Source organism: Oryx dammah, unplaced genomic scaffold (genome assembly GCF_014754425.2).
Source record: "Oryx dammah isolate SB20612 unplaced genomic scaffold, SCBI_Odam_1.1 HiC_scaffold_1, whole genome shotgun sequence".
NCBI classification, from domain to species: Eukaryota; Metazoa; Chordata; class Mammalia; order Artiodactyla; family Bovidae; genus Oryx; species Oryx dammah.
The window spans coordinates 33,773,747-33,797,416 of NW_024070185.1; the positions used below are offsets into that span (position 1 = coordinate 33,773,747).

Consider the following 23,670-nt stretch of genomic DNA (forward strand, 5'->3'; position numbering starts at 1 on the left):
ATGCAAGAGACCCAGGTTCAATCCGACTTGGGATGATTCCCTAGATAAGGGAAAGCCTATCCACTCTAGTATTCTTGCTGGAGAATTCCATGTATAGAAGAGGCTGACGGGCTGCCGTCTATGGGGTTGCACAGAGTCGGACACAGCTGAGCGACTAATGCTTTCACTCACACAAGAATAATAAGGCATACATCAATCTTTGCTAGAATGTGTTAGAGTAGTTTTTTTTTTTTTTTTTTTTTGAGCCTACTTTCCTCATCTATATGATGGGAATATTTAATACCTTTATCCTGGGTGGCTTAGACAGTAAGGAATCTGCCTGCAATGCAGGAGACACAAATTTGATCCCTGGGTCAGGAAGATCCTCTGGAAAGGGAATGGCTTTCCACTCGAATATTCTTGCCTGGAGAATCCCATGGACAGAGAAGCCTAGTGGGCTACAGTCCATGGGGTTGCAAAGATTCAGACAGAGACTAACACTTTCTCTTTACTTTCACATAGTTGTATCACAATGATTGAATAAATAAAATATGTGTGAGTTTTTAAAAAGCAGAAATCTCTACAGAATTGCTAATCACTCAAGTATTGCTCACCAACACTTTGAAATGCCATTTTGAGTATTTGGGACAAGCCCATAAGAAAGAAATTTTTGTGCATTGAATCTTCTGGGTCCATTTATGGTTAAGTCATCTGGTTGATGTTTGGCATGTCTAGCATAAAACAGACCGTTCCTGGGAGAAAAATATCCTCTTAGAGGCACTGTCTCTACTGCTTTATTTGCTGCTGCTGATATTTCTGAAGTGCATTAATAGGCTTTTAGGAAATCACATTAGTGTCTGGCCAAGCAGATCTGAGCTTGGTTCAAATGAACAAATTAAAAAAAAATCTGAAAATGAATAAAGTCATTTTTTCTATTCTTTAAAGCTCCCCCCCGAAATAAAAAAAGATAAATAAGTCAATAAGTTGAGATGTGAATATATCCAGTTAGTAGATACTAATATTTCTGCCGAAAGTGTTTGTATTATCCCCAGTGCACACCTCTAGGTATTCTCTATTACCACTTTAGATTTTAGCTTAGTAAACATGATCAGTAAATTTCTACTGGCAACTTTAGCCTATATTGTAATATATAAAATATGTGTATTAATTAAAGTAGGAAGGTCCATCTAGTCAAGGCTATGGTTTTTCCAGTAGTCATGTATGGATGTGAGAATTGGACTGTGAAGAAGGCTGAGCACCGAAGAATTGATGTGTTCGAACTGTGGTGTTGGAGAAGACTCTTGAGAGTCCCTTGGACTGCAAGGAGATCCAACCAATCCATTCTGAAGGAGATCAGCCCTGGGATTTCTTTGGAAGGAATGATGCTAAAGCTGAAACTCCAGTACTTTGGCCACCTCATGCGAAGAGTTGACTCATTGGAAAAGACTCTGATGCTAGGAGGGATTGGGGGCAGGAGGAGAAGGGGACGACTGAGGATGAGATGGCTGGATGGCATCACAGGCTCAATGGATGTGAGTCTGAGTGAACTCCGGGAGTTGGTGATGGACAGGGAGGCCTGGCGTGCTGCAATTCATGGGGTTGCAAAGAGTCGGACACAACTGGGCAACTGAACTGAACTGAACTGATCATAGAGTTTCATCTTATTTCTATTTTTCTATAAAGTGCAGAAATGCATTAGCATTTCCCAAATGATCTATAGAATACCAATCCTGTAGGCTTTCTTTTGTTAACCTAACATTCCTTTACAAAATATGGAAGTTTACATGAGCATATGATTGAGAAGTCTGAGTATTTTGAATATTCCAGATCCCCTGGAGGAGAGCATGGCAATCCAATCCAGTATTCTTGCCTGCAGAATCCCCATGGACAGAGGAGCCCGGTGGGCTACAGTCCATGGGGTCTCAAAGAGTTGAACATGACTGAGAAACTTAGCACAGCAAATTTATTTGACCCAGAAAGATTTTGGATTTTGTTTGTTTGCTAATATTACAAAGAACTAAAAATTATAAAGCAGGGAATATACCAGGATATAGATTTCTTATTCATAAGTTGTTCTGCTACTGCTGCTGCTAAGTCGCTTCAGTCATGTCCAACTCTGTGCGACCCCATAGACTGCAGCCCACCAGGCTCCCCCTTCCCTGGGATTCTCCAGGCAAGAACACTGGAGTGGGTTGCCATTTCCTTCTCCAATGCATGAAAGGGAAAAGTGAAAGTGAAGTTGCTCAGTCGTGTCCGACTCTTCGCGACTCCATGAACTACAGCCCACCAGGCTCCTCTGTCCATGGGATTTTCCAGGCAAGAGTACTGGAGTAGGGTGCCATTGCTTTCTCCGATAAGTTGTTCTTCAGTAACTCAAATCAGATGATTAGAAAATGCCGAAGTAGAAATGAGAGTTCTGCAAATTTTTGTTTTGCCATCAGTTCAGTTCAGTTCAGTAGCCCAGTCGTGTCTGACTCTTTGCGACCCCATGAATTGCAGCACGCTAGGCCTCCCTGTCCATCATCATCTCCCAGAGTTCACTCAGACTCATGTCCATCGAGTCTGTGATGCCATCCAGCCATCTCATCCTCGGTCGTCCCCTTCTCCTCCTGCCCCCAATCCCTCCTAGCATCAGAGTCTTTTCCAATGAGTTAACTCTTCGCATGAGGTGGCCAAAGTACTGAAGCTTCAGCTTTAGCATCATTCCTTCCAAAGAAATCCCAGGGTTGATCTCCTTCAGAATGGACTGGTTGGATCTCCTTGCATTCCAAGGGACTCTCAAGAGTCTTCTCCAACACCACAGTTCAAAAGCATCAATTCTTTGGCGCTCAGCCTTCTTCACAATCCAACTCTCACATCCATACATGACCACAGGAAAAACCATAAGGACCTTAGTTGGCAAAGTAATGTCTCTGCTTTTGAATATACTATCTAGGTTGGTCATAACTTTTCTTCCAAGGAGTAAGCGTCTTTTAATTTCATGGCTGCAGTCACCATCTGCAGTGATTTGGGAGACCCCAAAATTAAAATCTGACACTGTTTCTACTGTTTCCCCATCTATTTCCATGAAGTGATGGGACCGGATGCCATGATCTTCATTTTCTGAATGTTGAGCTTTAAGCCAACTTTTTCACTCTCCTCTTTCACTTGCATCAAGAGGCTTTTTAGCTCCTCTTCACTTTCTGCCATAAGGGTGGTGTCATCTGGATATGTGAGGTTATTGATATTTCTCACAACAATCTTGATTCCAGCTTATGTTTCTTCCAGTCCAGCATTTCTCATGATGTACTCTGCATATAAGTTAAATAAGCAGGGTGACAATATACAGCCTTGATGTACTCCTTTTCCTATTTGGAACCAGTCTGTTGTTCCATATCCAGTTCTAACTGTTGCTTCCTGACCTGCATACAGATTTCTCAAGAGGCAGGTTAGGTGGTCTGGTATTCCCATCTCTCTCAGAATGTTTTGCCATAGAACTTGTTATTTTACCCAAAGAATATTTATAACAGTATGTGTAAAATGATATACAATTCTAAAATGCCTATTTTTTGTACTATTTAACTAAGAAAAATAAGATTTTTATTAGACTTCCATGAGAAAATGTACATCTGTTTGGTGAAAACGTATTTTTTAAAGTGACTATACTATGCCCTGTCAATTAACTATAGAATACATGTTAAGATGAGAAAAAGGTACCATGATGACGTCCACAGTTATGATACACATGCAAAGGACACAGAGTACATATTCCTCTCATGCCCTCACTCCTCTCTACTGGAGTTGTTTGATGTACTTTCCACCCTGCAGTAAAAAATGGCATGACAATGGAGCTAACAAAATAAAAGAGAAGTTGATAACACACTAGCTGCTGTCTCATAATTCAGTCTTCATATGATCCCTTACAGCAATGTGACACACAAGGTATTTCAAACCACCTTCCCAATACAAACTAGATACAAGACAAGTTCTGAATGAAACACAAGAAATATTCCTGTACACTCATAACTAAGAGTCAAAGAATTTGAGGAAAATCTTTGACAAAATCCTAAGAGGAATTAAGAATAGATGTGGCTATTCTGTTTACATTTGACAACATCAGAAACCTAGAGACTTGGATAATAAAGGTTATACAGAGGGCAAAAGACAATATCTATGGTATTTAGGGAAATCTCCTGTACACTAGATTGACTTTCAAATAGATCATCCAAAAGATATACATACATCTATATTAGTATTTTAATTGTAACAATAGGGAAATTCTGAATGCTTATCAACTTAATTACCTACCAATTTTATATACATATATATATATACATCTTTAGATGAATTCCATAAACTTAAAGCTGAGCAATTGTGAAACTATTCTTAAAGGATGATACTATACATGTATATTATTGGAAGAGGTAAACTATACTCTTATAAATATATATATATATATATATATATATATGAGGAGCATAGGAATTATAATTACTGATAGATGACTAGTAACCTCGAGGATGAGGGAACAATATAGTTTGTGAACACAGTCCAGAAGGTTTTCATTTTATTGATGAAGTTCAATTTTTAAGCTTGATTGTAAGGATATGGAAATTCACTTTATTATTTTTATGTCTTTCTTATGTTTCACATGTTTAACAGATAAATCAATTATTCAATTCACCCTTGAGAAAAGCTGGAGGACTTCTAATAGTTTAATTTTCATAGTCATTGGTTGTGTTTTGGAGCTAACTTTCTAATGTAATGTAGGCTGAAACTATCAAATTTTATCAACAAATGATGAAAATTTCCTTTTTTGTGGACTTTCCTGGTGGTCTAGTGGCTGGGACTCCATGCTCCTAATACAAGGGACCTGGATTCGATCTTTGGTCAGGGAACCAGATCCCACATGTTTCAGCTAGAGTTTACATTCTGCAACCAAGAATCCTGTGTGCTGCAACTATAAGTTCCAGTGCAGCCAAATAAATCAATATTTTAAATTTCCTGTATTGGAAATGGACTTAAATAAATTTAATCTTGTATAATTTTATTTTGATATTTTGGCATAAGGTTGCCACAAACTAATTTTTAAAAAGTGTGTTCTCATCTTGTGGGAGGTAAAGAAAAATCTTGATTTTTCAAAATAGCATAAGGTTCTTTTGATTATCCCATCTTAAGAGGCTTTATGTTAATTTCAGAATGATTCCTCTGAAAGTATTCATTCATCCCCCATGCTTCCCAAACTCCCTCTTCTCCAATACTGAGGTTGAAGGAAGTGGCGAGAGGTTGTTGTATTGTTGAAAATAGAAGAGAGTGAATTAAATAATGCTTATTATAATGATGCAAACAAAGTATTTGTCCAGTTAATATTGATGATTGAAAAGTACTGTTAGGAAGTGGAGCAAACAAGCTCTAGGACGGTCTAATGGCTGGGAGGGAAAAGCATTAGGTTTTGCTGTTAGTAGTTCCACTACTGTCACTGGGCCATTACTGCAAGATTTTTCTGCAGAAACTTGTTTCTGGTGCAAACTTTAGGACTATCTCAACAACATTAACATGACTACAACTCCAACCCAAACCCTGATTATAAGGGAGAGTTTTTTAAAGGAGTTTTTAAAGGGAGAATTTCAAATATGTAACTGTAACACAGCTGAGCATATTGGAAATGATTATTTCAGATTTTTTTGGGGGGTTCAAGAAAACCAGTTGATAAATGAGGTAAAAAGTAGGTTTTCTGATCATTTTAAGGGTCTTGTTATGTGACATATAAACTTTGAGAGAATTTTACTCCACTATTCATTCTGTTCAATATGTTAACCTTTTCTTCATGATACTTAAGTTACCTAAAGATAGTGTAGTATTTAAGGGCCAGTGTTATGGATGTTGTATAAGAGAAGTAGAAATATGAGAGTTACTATAGATTTTTCTAGATAAAATCTTCCGTAAAACAGGTGATATTCTGTTTTGTAAGCTCTGTACTTGAGTCACTGCAACAACATATTAAATAAATATTATAGTAAATATAGTAATAGAAAAAGGACAGTATCTATTATGTAATCAAATACGAATAGATTGTTGGAAAGGTTTATATCCAGTATCTCAAAACGCTTGAACAAGCAGTACATTCAATTACATATGCTCTTGGAATTATAAATCCACATTCTCACACATATATAGCTATTACTACTTGTGATCCATATTTCATTACTTTAACCTTACATGTAAGCCAGTTGTCTGTTTTATATGCAGGACCTCAGCTGCTCTGTCTACAGAGGTGATGTAAAATTTCTACTTGAATAGCAATAAATCATGTTAATTTAGCCCTAGTCAAATGAAACATGGTAGAAAGGATGAAAGAAGAATAGGAATGAGAATGGTCAAAACAGATTACTGAGTATAAGAATTTGCCCAGTTAAAGTGATGCACTAATATTGAGTTAAATACTTCCAGCTATGAAACAAAACTTTAGATCAGCAGGAGTGTTTGTATAATTATAATCTATTGATAGTTAAACTGGATAAAATGATTTTGTATGTTTTGATTGTAATATGGTGTCCTCTTACTAATTCAGTGAACACAATCCAATTAGTTTCAAAAATGAGGTGAAAATGGACCACCTGCCAAAGGGTAATAAGATAAAAATGGATGCATTGGAAATACAAGCAGTGACCACAGATTGATTTAAAAAGAAACCACCTTATTCAGTCCTCTTTCCACCACATTATGTTCTTAAAACGAGATTTAATGTAATTGGTTTCACCTATCAGTGCCTGCAAAATTAACATGCTTACCTAATATTGACTCAAAAATCTCTCTTAAGTAGTGTTTTCCTAAAGAGAATGGCTAACTTATATATACAGTTCTGCATTTTCTACCATCTACCTTTATTATCAAAGTTCTATTTGGGAAAAACATGAACATGTGTATTGTTTTGCATGTCATTTTGTATTTTCCCAGGTCCTTGAATTTTTATTCCTCAAAAAGCTTAAGAAATTAAAAACAAAGGGGAAATATGGGACTTTTATCTTATGCAAATATACAATGAAATTTTAGAAACCCTCTACTTGTAAGAAAGATTAGAATTCAAATTTCCAGATGATATTAACCCATTTTTGCCCAGTATTATTTCTTAGATAAATAATGGCTTTGGATCCAAGCTTATATATAGTTAAAGGCTGAGGGTTCCAGCTATGACTGAATTCAACATGCCTACTTAGCACCTTGTAATCACTCCATGGCTTCAACACAATATCCTTTCTTAAGAGTGAATAAGAGGTTCTATTTGAATAAATTCATTTCTATTTTTTTTAGAAGGGGCTTGTGTGTGACTCTTAATCTCCATCAATGTATAATTGGGTACTGAAAAAAAAATTGGTTATTGTCAACCATCTGATATGCACTGCAGAGAGCTGGAAAAAACATGATTCATTGATTTTAATCATGTTCAGATGAGCCACTTCAGAGGCTGTCATGTAAAATGAATACCATGCAAAATAAAGGCAGTATTTTAGATTACAGAATTGTTTATAATGCCTACTTCCAAGATAAACTGATTTGGTTCTTGTTGACCTAAGACAAATAGATGTTATATATTTCTCCAACTCCTCAAAAACTGGTATATTCAGGATCAGCAGAGAATCATAATTTGGGGTCTGCAACCATGGGGAGCCATGTGCAAGTCATTCAACAGCAAGGGAAAGAGAATGCTTTTAGAAAGAGGGAAAGGAAATTAGAGAGTTATAGTAAACAAAGAGTTCCTGGCTTTTCTTTGGCTGAGACCTTGCCAGGAATGAAGAGGGATCTTTCTTATTAGTCTCTGCTGTCATCATAGGGTATGACAGCTCCCCATTCTGGTTTCCTGATTTTATTTAATTGAGATTTCTGTTTATTATTTTTTTACATTCTGAATATTAGTTTTAGTTAAGTTGAAGTTAGTTTGACTATGTTTGACTACAAAAGAAAAGTCCTTGCTAATTAATTGCTGAAACACAAATTGACAGGGCTTAATAATATAAAATAAAATATAATAAAACACAGAGAGGAGGAAAAAGTGTACTTAATGTAATTGGTCTACTTATTAACCCCAAAATTATTGTCTAGTCTATATTATTCTATACAGTGTGAACATATACCTCCCCTAACCTAATTCTATCTAGCCCCCTGCCTTAAAAAGCATCATTAATATTGCTGTTTTTATTATTTGAAAGATACAGGGATGATGCTGAGTTACTTTGTAGTGACATAATCCTTAAAATTTTCTGGTCTTATCAGGGTAAATTTCTAGTGACATCCAAGTCCCATCCTATATTTTTTATTTCCCCCTTCCAAGTTCTCATCGTGTTAAAGGTATATGGATTTGTTCTCTATACCTGAAACCACCATATTAAATTGTATCCCCTCCATGAATATAAATCGACAAGATGGACTTTATTAAAACAAATCACCAGTCCAGGTTTGATGCATGATACAGAATGCTTGGGGCTGGTGCACTAGGATGACCCAGAGGGTTGGTATGGAGAGGGAGCTGGGAGGGGAGTTCAGGATGGGGAACACGTGTACACCCGTGGTGGATTCATGTTGATGTATGGCAAAACCAATACAATATTGTAAAGTAAAAAAAAGAAAGAAAGAAAGAAAAAACTTGCTCACGTTCAAAAGAATAAAAATGCTCTCATAAAAATGGACAAAAATAGTTACAAAAGGCACAGTCTGATAAAGGACTGTGTCTTAGTACAGATTGCTTTAACAGAATAACACAGACTAGATGGCTTATTTAATAAACATTTGTTTCCCCCATTCTTAGAGATTGAGAAGTCTAAGTTCAGGACATGAACAAATTTGACATATTATGCATGCCTTCTTCCAGACTGTAGGCTGCCAGCTTCTTGCTGTGTCCTCACAGGGCAGAAAGAGGGCAAGAAAACTCTCTGGGATACTTTTTATAAGCACTAGTACATTCATAAGTTTTCATGATTTAATTACCTCCCAGAGGCTCTACCTCCTAATACTGTTACATTAGAAGTTGGGATTCCAGCTTGTGAATTTTGGAGAGACACAAATAATTTAGTCCATTGCAGACTGTTATCTAAAATATATGAAGAACTCTTAAATTCTTAAAATGTGAGAATAAGAAAACAAATAACCCTATGAAAAATAACCAAAGACCTTAAGAGATACTTTCAAAGATACACAGTTGTCAAATAAGTGTATAAAAAGTTGGTCTACATAATATGTCATCAGAGAAATACAAATTAAAACGATGGTTAGATACCACTACAAAACTATTAGGGGCTTCCCAGGTGATGCTAGAGATAAAGAACTCACCTGCCAATGCAGGAGACATGAGAGATGGATGTTAGATCCCTGGGTCGGAAAGATCCCCTGGAGGAGAGCATGGCAACCCATTCCAGTATTCTTGCCTGGAGAATCCCCTGGACAGAGGATCCCCTTTCAGGCTACAGTCCACAAGGCCGAAAAGAGGCATACATGACTGAAGTGACATAGTATGCATGCACAAACACACACACAACTATTAGAGTGGCCAAAACCTAGAATGCTGAAGACACCAAATGCTGCCGAAGATATGGAACAACAGGAATTCTCATCCATTCCTGGTGGAAATACAAAATGGTACAGCCATTTTGGAAAATATTTTGGCAGTATCTTACAAAGCTAAACACACTTTATGATACTAGAATTAGCAGTTATACTCCTTGTTATTTAGTAAAGTAGCTAAAATCTTAGGTCCACATAAAACCTGTACACAGAATGTTTATAGTAGCTTTATTCATAATTGCCAAAGCATGGAAGAAATGAAAGTGTTCTTCAGTGTGTGAATAGATGAATAAACTGTAATACATCCAGACAATGTAATAGTATTGAGCGACACAAGGAAATGAAGTATCAAGTCATGAAAAGACATGAAGGAACTTTAAATGCATGTTACTAAATGAAAGAAGCCAATCTGAGATAACTACATACTATAGGATTCCAATTATATGACATTCTGGAAAGAGCACAACTACGGAGACAATGAAAAGACCAGTGGTTGCCAGGGACTGCAGAAAAGGAGGAATGGATAGAACACAAAGAATATTTTGAGCAATGAAGGTGCCCTGTATGATATTATCGTGATGGCTATATATCATTATACATTTATCCAAATTCATTGGCTGCACAATACCAAGAGTGGTTCCTCATGTAAACTATAGACTTTGAGTGACAATGATGTGTCAATACAATTTTATCAGTTGTAACAGATATCCCACTCTGGTGAACACTGGTCAGGGATGTTGTCCATGGGGAATGTTATGCATGTGTGTGGTAGGGGGTATATGGAAAATAGGTGTACCTTCCACTAAATTTCATTGTGAACCTAAACCTTCTCTAAAAAGTAATGTATATTTTAATAATAAAATAAATAATATCTCCTAAAGGAGAAAATAATTATTTATTAACTATTAAAAAGATACTAGATATAGATGAAGGATTTGAATAGACATTTTTCCAAAAAGTTGTAAATGGCAAATAAGCACATAAAAAGATACTCACTTTTTTGTTAATTATTAGAGCAATACAAATCAAAACCACAGTAAAGTAACATTCGTGCTTCTGCCCTGTTGTTAAGTCATCTGATTTTTGTGACCCTGTGGACTGTAGCCCACCAGGCTCCTCTGTCCATGCGATTTTCCAGCCAAGAATACTGGAGTGGGTTGCCATTTCCTCCTTGAGGGGATCTTCCCAGCCCAGGGATCAAACCCACATCTTCTCTGTCTCCTGCACTAGCAGGCAAATTCTTTAATACTGATCCATCTGGGAAGCCCTTATGGTATCATTACAAACCCACTAAGATAATTACAAGTAAAAAGTCAAATAATAACAAGTATTCTTGACGTTGTAGAGAAATTGGAGTCCTCACACATTGCTGATATATAAATGTATATATCATGTAAATGTATGTATCATATAAATGAATATAAATGGTATCATCCACTTTGGGAAACAGTTTGAAAGATTCTTTAAATGATAAACAGAATTATCATATGATCTTACACTTGTACCACTAGGGCTATATTCCTGATAAATAAAAACATAAGTTTACAAGAACTTGTACATAAATGTTTATATCATAGCTGCTTTTTTTTTCTGGGAGCTGTAGGAGGAAATCCATTTCCTTGCCTTTTCCACATTCTAAAGCCTTCTTGCATTGCAGATATCACCACCATCTTCAAAACCAGCAATGGCTAGTAGAGTCTTTGTCAGATTATATCATTCAGATTCTTACTCTCCTGCCTCACTTTCTCACTTATCCTAACCCTACAATTACACTGGACCCACCTGAATAATTCAGGATAACCCCCACTATCTTAAACTCACCTCATTGGCAGTTTAATTATCCTATACCATGTAATATAAGATATTCACAGTTTTGGGAGATTAAAACATGAATATATTTAGGGGATAATTATCAGGCTTACCACAAATGACTCTTTTTTAAATTTATTATTTTACCATTTCTAAATTATTATTTTAAAATTGGTTAATTTTAAATTCTACAGATATTACTAAATGAAAATGACCATTAATGTTTTCCCATGTATTCAATGTATTCCAATAATGGGAGAGGTAAACTTTTTAATTTTAAAATAGAAATGTTAAAATATACATTTACTATAAATGACCAAGAAAATATTTTTAACAAAAATTCAGCATCCATTTTGTTGCTTAGAGGCATAGAATTTTGACTGTGATGATATATGCCATGCATTCATGCATGGTTATTCACTCAGTTCTGCTTGACTCTTTGCAACCTCATGGACTGTAATCCGTCAGGCTCCTCTGTCTATGGAATTCTCCAGGCAAAATACTGGAATGGGTAGTCATTCACTTCTTCAGGGATATTCCCGACCTAGGGATCAAACCCAGGTCTCCTGCATTGCAGGCAGATTCTCTACCCGAGTCACCAGCAAAGCCCACATGCTATGCATGGAACAGTGTTTTTCGCATTTGTAGTAAGTGCAAATCATCTGCATGTTAAATCATTAAATTTATAATTTATACCCCCAAACACTATTTTCTAATGCTTATTTTACTTTAAATGGTGCTCTTAAAAAAATCTAGGAAACAGTATTTCCTGTTAAGAAAGTGGGTCATAGGTATATGTTATTAGCAATTTTAGGTAATTTACAGCTAGAAGTTCAGACTGATCTTAATTCTGCCTCATAAAAAGTAATCTGAAAATTAACAAAAAATTACCTGGAGAAAAAAATGTACTCTTGAAAAGCAGGATTGATCTGAACTAACCCCAAAGAAAGGCAGTGAAGTGTGAGAACAGGCAGAAGCAAGAAGCAACTGGATGGGAGTGGGCTTGTCTGTGGCTCATAAGAATTAAATCGATGCAGATGGGTAGGATGGGTATATGCAAGGGTGAAGAGAAAGATTTGACCACCTGGCAAATACAAGTATTTAAACACTTGCTTTATTTTAATGACATCACAGTTATGCAGAAGATATAACTGTACTTCCTTATTTTAAGATTTTACACAAGTTGATGATCAGACCAGTGGAATACCAAAGATCAGTCAGAGCTGATCACCTGTTGTAAGGTCTATGCAAAAACACACATTCTTAGAATTGCAGTGCTTCTTGCTTTCAGATCTATACCTATCCATTCTCTTCCACTGTTTACTTCAGCAAATTAACCCAAAGACAGGAAAGCAAAATGCTATCTCCTCCTCACAAAATCTTCCCACAGACATGGGGAAAAGATGCTCTCAACTTATAAAAGATGCTCTCAATATTATCTTCAACTCTGTTAATGACACTGAACTCAGAATGGAAAAGGATACTGGTTCATTGTGGAATATTTTTAAACCTATATATTCAGATATACTTTGTTTTTCTGGAGTTCTAATATCACTTGTAGTTTAAAATAGTATCATCATCTTATAATACAACATATGTAGTCTATGCTGTATTAGTTAAATTACTGTATCACACATTTTTATATTTTCCAGTCTTTATTGTGTTTTCCTGGCATTTTATATACTGTTTTTTCAATTCTTAGATGTTCTGCTTCAAGTAATTGATTGATTCATTTGTAATGCATTTAAAATCTGAACTGAGTCTTCACAATGAACCAGGTATTATTTTAAATCCTTAAATTAACAAGGTCAGTAGACATGTATTTTGCTTTCAAGGAGCCTGAGTTCTTATGTTAGATGACATTACCTGAGAGCCAGGGAATGGATTTTGATCCTAATTTGTTTTCTCATATTTTTTTTTCAAGGACTTCTAATTTTTACACAGAAACATTTTATCTTAGAATCCTATTTTGTTCTTTAAAATGCTTTCTTTGATTCTAGTGTTTTATTTTCTATTTTTGGTATAATTACTTAAATTTAATGTAGTTTTATACTGTCATATATAAAAGCTGTAAAAAGATTACTCAGAATTATCAAAATGTATTTTCATATACAAAGTCACAAATATTGGGTTGGTCAAAAAGTTTGTTTGAGTTTTTCCATAAGATGTTATGGAAAAGCCTTTGTGGCCAACACAAAATATTGTAATCACTTTTTGTAGTCAAACTTTTGATTAGTTCCTTCATCCAACAAATATATATTGAATACTATTTATAAGTCAGAAACTGAGGAGAATTCATCAATGTAGAAAAACAGCTAGTCTTTTTGACTTTGGCCTATGCAAAACTTTCATTCTGGAAGATGTAGAGAAAGGCAAATGGGGCTCAGAGACAGAAATTTATGTAATTTTACTATAATAAATATAATTTGGATTTACTGGGTGTAACAATAGCACCTAAAATAAATATCTAACATATATATGGGATAACATAGAAGGTGTGGCATCAGAGTATTTTTTGCATGATTTTTATTTTTGTTTCAATGTTTTTTTAATGTAGAATTTACAAAAAAGTGGCAGTAGGACTTACAGGAAAGATGCTTTATATATGTATAAAAATATATATTTTATAAGTACAATTATATTAATAAGTATATATATTTTAAAAATACAATTATATATGTATATATACATATAAAAGTATAATTCATGTAGGACAATTCTTCAAAAGGAACAATTATATATCATATAAGGGCTGGTCTCCTTCAGAATGGACTGGTTGGATCTCCTTGCAGTCCAAGGGACTCTCAAGAGGCTTCTCCAGCACCACAGTTCAAAAGCATCAATTCTTCGGCGCTCAGCCTTCTTCACAGTCCAACTCTCACATCCATACGTGACCACTGGAAAAACCATAGCCTTGACTAGACAGACCTTTGTTAGCAAAGTAATGTCTCTGATTTTCAACATGCTATCTAGGTTGGTCATAAATTTTCTTCCAAAGAGTAAGCATATACCTTAATAAAATTCATAATCCAAAGGATTGCTTAAATTACCTCACTTTAGTGTACATATGTCACATATTCACTAAATAATTGTGTAGGTATGCACCCATGAAATTAAAAGAACTTTGATCCTTGTAAGAAAAGCTATGACAAACCTAGACAGTGTATTGAAAAGCAGAGACATTACTTTGCCAACAAAGTTCTATTTAGTCAAAGCTATGGTTTTCCAGTAGTCATTTATGGATGTGAAAGTTGCACCATAAAGAAGGCTGAACACCAAAGAATTGATGCTTTTGAACTGTGTGGTTGGAGAAGACTCTTGAAAGTCCCTTGGACAGCAAGGAGATCAAACCAGTCAATCCTAAAGAAAATCAACCCTGAATATTCATTGGAAAGACTGATGCTGAAGCTGAAGCTCCACTATTTGGCCACCTGGTGGAAAGAGCTGTCATTAGAAAAGAGCTAGATGCTGGGAAGATCGAAGACAGGAGAAGGGGACAACAGAGGATGAGATGGTTAGTTGGCATGACTGACTCAATGGACATGAGTTTGAATAAGCATCAGGAGATGGTGATGGACAGGGAATACTGTCATGCTGCAGTCCATGGGATCCCAAAGAGTCAGACATGACTGAGCAACTGAAAATGACAAATATATTAGAATTTATTGTGTATAAAATACCACATTGAATAGACATGTTAGAAATAAGCAAAATTATTCTTTAGATAAGCATACTTCTTTATTTAGAAAATAAAAATTATGTTTCTTTTTAAGGAATTAGTCAACTAATTTGTCATGAAATACACCTATCCTGAGTTTTTCTAGCCTACAAATTGATTGCTGATGTGTATTTTTCTATTGCTGCAAAAATTCAATAATAACCATCCTTCTTTGCTATATTTATGCCTATGCCATTTCTGAATTCACACATATTTTTATCGTAAATGTATAGAAACAGGAAAAGCCCAGCAGCAATACTAAATTTTTAACAGCTATTTCAGTACTCATTTACAAATGTTTTACATTTCTTGTGTTCTACATGATTAAAAATTATGAGTATATCCTTGAATAAACAAAGTAAATAAGTAAAGAGGATGTGTCACCTGTCAGTGACACAAAACAAAGTCAAGGGCACACTCATGATGCATGTAGAAGTCAATATGATCTGATGGTCTCCCAGTGAAATGCATGTGAAGTCCATACTAATTAGCCTATAAATCAGACTGATGCTTGAGTTTATTTGGCCCAGAAAGACTACCTACTGTCAAGCAATCAAGCAATACCTCTTTAATTGCAATTTATTCCAACCACCACACTTTATTGATCCTAGCATACACTTATGCCACAGCAGTATCATTATTTGACTTTATTTTAACAGCTTCGAAAGGTTAGAAAGTTAGAAACCACAGTGAAAGAGACCATTAACATGTTGAGTTGCTAACATTTCTTCATGCTTATTTTGAGCAATGTCAACTATATTTATGAAATTATATAAGAGAAGGAAAAGGGACTAATATTTACTAGGCACCTAAAAGAGCTACTGTTTCCTTATATTAAATATTACTTTTCAGTCACCAAAAAAAGCAAACAGACAACAAAAAGCACATAAAATCAGGGGGGATCAATATTGTTATTTGCATTTTACAGATAAGTTGCAGTTTAGAAAGTGTGTTAGTCACTCAGTCATGATCGACCTTTTGTGACCCCCATGGTCTGTCCATGGAATTCTCTAGGCAAGAATACTGGAGTGGGTTGCTTTTCCCTTCTCCAGGGGATCTTCCCAACCCAGGGAACAAATTCAGGTCTCCTGTATTGCAGGCAGTTTCTTTACCGTCTGAACTACCAGGGAAGCCCAAAGTTGCAGCTTAGAGGCAGAGTGAATTTCCTAGAACTTCATTGCTAAAATGTTCAAATCATCTCTCTCACTACAAAGCACATGTTTAATTTCTTGTATAATTTCTTCCAAGATTTTTGCACACTGACCATTCTATGATATGGTCTTCATCATGACACACTCTAAGTGATATTTAAAGTGTGAAGACAGCTCATCTACATGAGTTTTGTAGCTAATATGGTTTTTAAAATGTAAAACATCAATGTATGATCATTCTTATTTGTTAGTTGTATTCCCATTTATAATCCAAGTTATCTTTTATTCCTGAATTTAAATATTAGAGTTGTAAAGTTTCAATTTGGAATTTTTAGCTCTTTAGGTAATGTATGTAACATGCCTACTAAGAAACCTTTTAGAGTTTCAGTGAATCTTTAGGAAATATTTGGCGAATATAAAGATAGCTTAAAGTTTGACCTTTCACTTATTTCCCCTCAACTTAAAAGGCTATCTGACTTAATTGAATATTGATATTTAAAACGTGCATATATTTCAGACATATAAATTAATGATTTGATATAGGTATACACTGTAAAATATTCACTACAATTCAGCTAAATAACATTTATTTCTTCATATGGTTACCATTGTTTTTGAGGAGGAAGGAGCAAGAAATTTAAAATTTACTCTTTAAACAAATGTCAAATGTAACAAATTGTATATACAAAAGTGTATAATACAATACTGTTAACTATAGTCACATTGTGTACCTTAGATCTCCAGAACTTATTTATATTTCATGACTAAACTACATATTCTTTGACCAGTAGAATACATATCTTATTCTCCCTAGCTAATTATAACCACAGTACTGCTCTCTGTTTTTATGAAATTGACATTTCAGATTCCACCTATGATTGAGAACATGCAGTATTTGCTTTTCTGCATCTGGCTTATTTCACTTATCATATTTTTCAGGTTCATCCATATTGTCACAAATGACAGGATCTCCTTCTTTTTTAAGGCTGATTAATATTCCAGTGTGTGTGTGTGTGTGTGTGTGTGTGTGTGTGTGTGTGTAGCCAAATATATAGCCACATTTTCTTTATCCATTCATCAACAAACATTTGAAAATGTAAATTGAAGCAACCATTTTGGGAAAACACTGGATTTTCCTTAAAATATTAAAAATATAAATACCCTTTGATCCAGTAATCTCATTTATGGATATATATTCAAAAGATAGGAAACCAATATCTCAAAGATATTTCTCATTTCCACATTATTTACAATAGCAAAAATGTGGAAACAGCCTAAATATCCTCCATGGATGAATGGATAAATTTTGTCATTTCTTATACATGCTTTCTGAGTTGATGTTTTTATAAACTAAATTATCACAATTCTTCATGAATCCTTTGTAAATCATTGACCAGATTTAAGCCTTACAGGAAGAGACCAAAAAGTGGAGACTCTAAACTTCCAAAGTAGCTCTACTTTTAATGCTTCTTTTTGTTATGATTCCACAAAATTTCATTCACAGAATAAATAAGCCAATATATTTTAAAGCACAGTTAAAAATCATGGATCTAGTCCAATGTCCTCATTTTCACAGGTGAAGAAATGAAGATTCAGAGAAGTAAAGGACCTGTGTCAAAGTCACAGTGCTAGTAAGTAATATCTACAAATCTAGACTCAGATGTGCCACACTGTTTGACCTGAGTTCTATCTATTGCATAACAATTTTTTATTTTTCAGTTAAGATTCAGTGTTTAAAAGTCTGTGTAAAACTCTATTTCCATTCCTGGCATATGCTTACTGGCACTAATTGCTTGTGATCTGTGTTCAGTTCTACTACACACTTTGGAAGATATGTAGAAACTGAGTTACAGGATTTTCCTTTTAAAAAGAGTGTGAATCATGAGATGGTGTCCCAACAGAAAGATGTAATTCATTTCAGGCCTTGCCATGTCCTTGGTGCTTAATAAGAATCATTACATTTTATTTTCAAAAAATTCTGTAAGGTTTTGATACATAATTTAGAAATAAACTAAAGCTTTAAGATGGTTAATAGTTTTCCCAGGTACATAGAGCTATTTAATGTCAGAGCTAGTTTCAAATCAAAATCTTATTTCAACGTTGCCCACTTTTTGTATTGTACAATTCTGTAATTAAACAAAGACAAACATCAATACAAATAATACATAATTCCAGATCAGTGTGATATGAACTAGTATGATATAATGTCAAGAGAAAACTAAGCAATAAAAGATCAACTTGAGTTGACAGTGTATGAAGATAGATAATTTGTTGGTATTGACACCAAGCTAGTAACTTTTTGAAGATTTATTACTATGAAGACATTATGTATAATAATATCTACAAATGAGTGGGGAAATATTGGCTACATATACGTAATGACATTACAGGTGGAGATTGCTAATTTGTCAAAGTAGAATAAGAATTTCAAAAGAAGGAGGCTTTATTTTATCTGTTGGAATATGAATGAATTATTGAAGAAAGCAAATGACATTTTGAATTCGATGGGGTATAGATGTGTGAGGATAGATGAAATCATCCATCCTCAGGAGGGAAGTCTGAGAAACATGGAGGTGGAAATGAATAGGGACAATTTGGCAACTGGGGATATTGAATCCTTAAATATGATAAGAGTGAGGTGTTATTTCAAAAGGTTGAACTGGGATTCTTTGGTGGAAGTTTTGAAACCTGATCTAAAAAATTATATTTTACTATGTAAATGAAAAATGGATATTTAAGGTGCTCGTTATTATTATTTGTTTATTGCTGTAATCTGTGCAACCCTATAATCAGAGCTGTGTCTTAGAAAAACTATGACAGCATTATGATAGTCTACATAGATGAAAAATCAGAAGTGAGGAGACCAAGTAGCTGGTGTGGAAAAACTAATGAGGTCAAACATTCCCCCTTGATTTTTGTCTGTTTTGTCTGTAAAAGATGGTGACATCTCCCCTTCCCAGTAGCTGAATCACTCAGATTTCTATGGTAACTTTGAGGAGGAAATATTACTGATCTCATATAACAGGCCTTAGCTCAGTCTTGCCTCAAAGCAACATGAAATTCCATAGATCCAATATCCTATTTTCTTCCATTTGTCTTTTTCTAATAAATATTTATTGGGTGAATAAATAAATCCCTTTTCAGTCTGCTTGAAAATCACTGTCATGTAGAGAAGAGAGATGCCATGATAGTTTTATTATCCTGGAAGCCTACCTCTTCCTAGAGAAGTCTTTCTGAAGAAAAACTTCCCTTGTGCTTTACCTTAAAATTTGCACTCCAGTTGGAGGAAGGGAAAAAGTAAGGGATACTTGCTTTTTCATAAGAGGCATAAATTAACATGAAGTAGCTGTGCTATTCTAAAACATTTTGCCTGGATAATGAAGGATCGCCAAAAAACTGAAAAAAAGCCTTCATGCAAATTAAGAATCATTGATTCCTATAGATCAACCACTTGGTTTTAACATCTAAATAGGGAGGAAAGAGCCTTAAAAGCCCTCTGCCCTAAGGTTAGCTAAAGGATATAGGACAACAGCTCTTAATTTGGATTTCATTTTCAACTTCTAGCACTCTCCTCATTTTGAAAACCTTCTTGCTCCAGGAATTTTATGCTCCATTAGTGAGGCTGATCAACACCACCCACATGCCCTGCTATTTCTTAAGTGTGATCACACAAGTAATGATACCACTATGCTTTCTTCTTTCTCAGTTGAATTCATCATAGAATGGAAACTTTTTTTTTTTTTTTTTTGTCTTGTGGATTGCATTTTTTATTTCAGGCTTCCTTTAAGTATGCTTCATTTAACTTATATCCATTCATCTTATAAGCAATACATCTACTTATTCCTTCTGTATTGAATCTCTGGTTTCCTTTGTTAGAGAAAACATGGGCTGCTTCATTCATGGGCTGTCCTTCTCAAAGGCAATACCTTTGCCATTAGAAAACTTTTTTACCAAGCTGATATATATTAACATTTCTGTACTTCTAAGAAAGCAGCACTTTGATGTAGGTGCTATTCAAGTAAATTCTATGTATAAGGTTTGACATTTTGTATGGTCAGATATTTGAAATGAAAAGGTAAATTAGAGTTTTAGGTGGGAAAGTAATAATAGAAGTACACTTTTCCCAGTAGAGGTGGTAAAAGTCAAAATAGGCCAACCGTGCAAGGTCTGGTGTGAGCTCTGAATATCTATATCCCTCTTTCTGATACACATAAATTTTATTTGTGGAGTGAATATGTACCTTATTGGCTTGTAACTGACGACTCTTTGGTCTTTCCAATTGTCTATTTGTGAAAGTACTCTAATCTATCAGTTAAAGGTGACCTAGGATTGGATAGAAATCTGTCATTTGATTTCAAGCACCTGTCTCAAGAGTCAGTCCTCTGCTTGTTTAAATGTCACACATTAGGCAAAATGGTGAGTTTGCACAAGGACTGAGTTGGAACACCCCAAGTGACTCCTGGTAACCACTTGTTCTGAAAAGTGGAGATAAACGTGGCATACTCAGCTTTGTTTCTTGGCTATAACTATAATATTGCCAGCAAGACCCAGTGGCATTCCATTTATAATTTTCTGTTTATACATTCTAAATTGGTCTTTGAACTAAAACTAGAATGAAATTCATATTACAGAGATACAACTTGCTTTATAACTCTTTAATCTTTGGTATAGGGAAATGAGAGAAAACATTTGCTTAGTTTTCCAACAGGATAACTTAATAAATGTTATAGTGCTAAGATAATTTTAAAGAAGAAGGATTATTGAAAATGTACTTGAGCAAAAAATAGAACACTTTATTATGAGAGGTAGTTTGGAACAGAGATCAAGATTATAGATCCTGGTGAAACATAATATGTGTGAACTAATGGATTCCACCATTGTTATTTGTATAACCTTGGAAAGGTTTTCAAATGGTCAGATGTTTGTAACAGAGGTATGCTTCTTGCTATGATTTATAAGTATTAGCAAACCACTCCAGAGTAAACTTGGCATAAAATAATGTAGAATCCCTATGGCAAGTGAAGTTCCATTGACCTAAGGGCAGACTGAATTGGAGAAGCTCTCTTAGCAGTCTTTGCTGGGATTGAGTAATCTTCATAGTATCCTGGTGTGTGCCATGGAAGTGACAGGCCTTAATTAAAAAGGCTGAGTTTAATATCCTTCCTTAAGATTTTACCTTTTATAATGGCAGTGAATGTTATCTTCCCCAGCCTCTCCAGATTCTCACACCCCTCAAAAATGAAATTGGAAAGCAGCCGATTTCACTTCGTCAGGGTAGCCAATTAAATGGCAGTGGGTGTCTGTTTCTGTGTCATTTTCAGAAACAATTGTATCATTAAATCGCTGAAATTGTAGTGTCAGCAGGAAAGAGAGCAAATAGCTGCCAAAGGGAGGAAAAAATATGAACAATACAGCTACTTTGATGTCTTCCTGCCTTCCTTTCCAGTGTCTTGCTGAACACGCTACAAAGACGTGAGGGAGCAAAGGCTCCTGCCAATGAGCCTGGGAGGCTCTCACCTCCCTTTCTGGGAGGCTTGCTCACAGATTTCTTCCGTTCCCACTTGACACCTTAGGTGGACCACACTAATCAGTATTTCAGAACGCAGCACCCATGCCCTGCCTCTGCTCCTCTCCAATTACTGTTCACACGTGAAATACACTTTCTCATCTCCTTTTAAAAATGTATTCATTTATTTATTCAACAAATAACTACGGAGCTACTACCGTGTGCTAGGCACAGTCCTAGACTAACGTACATCAGTGAACAAAACAGACAAACATCCCTGCCTTTAAGGAGATTACTTGGAGGTGGTAGAAACAGACAATAAATTATTTACATTGTTGTTGTTGCTGTTCAGATGCTCTGTCATGTCTGTTTGCGGCCCCGTGGACTGCAGCATGCAGGCTTCCCTGTCTATCACCAACTCCTGGAGCTTGCTCAAACTCATCTCCATCTCCAGCCATCTTGTCCTCTTTGCATTGTAAATCTGTTAATTATGTGGTTGGGTAAGAGGAATCAAAGCCAAGGGACTGTAGTTTTTAATGGGATAGTCAGAAATTGGGAGAAGGTATTTGATGCTGTCAAGAGAGGCATAGAGAATAGTGATTATAATAACACCCACTCTTTTTTTGGGACTGCTGAGTTTCTTAACCCTTCCAGCTCTGTCACCTCCTAGTTGTGATACCTTCTTTCTTTATTTCTCCAGGTCTCAGTTTCCTAATCTCTAAAATGGGGATGGTTTTAAAACCTATTGAATCTTATTGTATGTAAAGGATTTAGAACATAATACACTGTACATATTACATAGTGCATGTAGTAAGTCCTTAATAAATATGATGTAAATTCATTATTATGTTCTAAAAAGAGCATGTACCTCAATTTAGAGACATCTAAGTGTGAAAACTCAAGGACATTTCTCACTAATCTGATCCTAATTTGTATGATCAGGAAAATTAATATAATTCCTATCATTTACAGCTGTTGTCAGGATTATAAGAACTTTCATATTATGTGTTCACAGGAGATCTTTGTTAAATATCATGCCCTTTCCTCTTCTAGATGCAGCTGAAATGCTTTGATGTGTTCTCGTTATACAGCTAGTGAAAATCTTGTCTCCTGGTGTCACTTAATGGTACTTACTACATACAAGCTTGTGCTATATTGCATTTCCTCTTTTCTAAAACATTATGGATGATAAGGTACACCTATTGATTTCATAGCAGCTTTTCAAGGGGAAGAAAAGAAACACTCCCACATTAAAGGCACCCATCAATTAAATTATGTGCCTTGATTTTAAACATATTTAAATGTGAAAAATAAGTGGGTCATAGAATCAAGGAAATGCCTTAGTTTCTGTTGATCTGTCTCATTGCTGCTGCTGTGTGATTAACTACTCAGATACTATGTAATTCTTTGTAGCCTTCTTTTTGCTTAACCTACTATCTTGTACATTTCAAGAACTCAATAAAATATTTCCTAGATAACTGCATAATTCCTTGAACAAAAGAACTTGTTTAAGTTTATACATCAGATGAAAACTGATCATGGTTTTTTAAGTAGGGGGCATTTCTTCATTCAAAATTGTATAAAATTGGAAGGATATAGTGTGGCAGTTTTTTGGGGGGGGCAGGAGGAAGCAACATGCATGAAGAATCTTTTTTTCTACAGATTGTATGAATTGTTAGGTAGGCCTCCTTTTGAGTGCTAATTAGAGAAACTCAATTTGGACTAGGGAGCCAAAAATGGAATTTTTCTATAAGAATACAGGATTCTAGCATAGAACTCAAGAACAGGAATGCTGAGGCAACTCTGACCACTTCACTTCTAGCACCAATTGCTTCATGAATCATATTTTACTGCTGATAAACCATTCTTTCCTGAGGGGCATAGCACAGCTTGAAGATAAGGAATTCAGACACACAGATGGTTTCCCTTGGTGCTTTAGTATCAGTGCTTTCACCTGTACCAATTGATCAGCT

The 23,670-nt window shown here is 35.3% G+C and overlaps 1 long non-coding RNA gene across 1 annotated transcript in view; it reads left to right on the top strand.

The window, feature by feature from the left end:
- LOC120863857 overlaps window positions 1-23,670 on the top strand; it is a 665,502-nt gene that overhangs the window by 292,542 nt on the left and 349,290 nt on the right. Inside the window, exon 2 of the long non-coding RNA XR_005721093.1 lies at window positions 17,768-17,822. This is a non-coding gene — a long non-coding RNA (uncharacterized LOC120863857). The remainder of the gene's footprint in view (window positions 1-17,767; window positions 17,823-23,670) is intronic.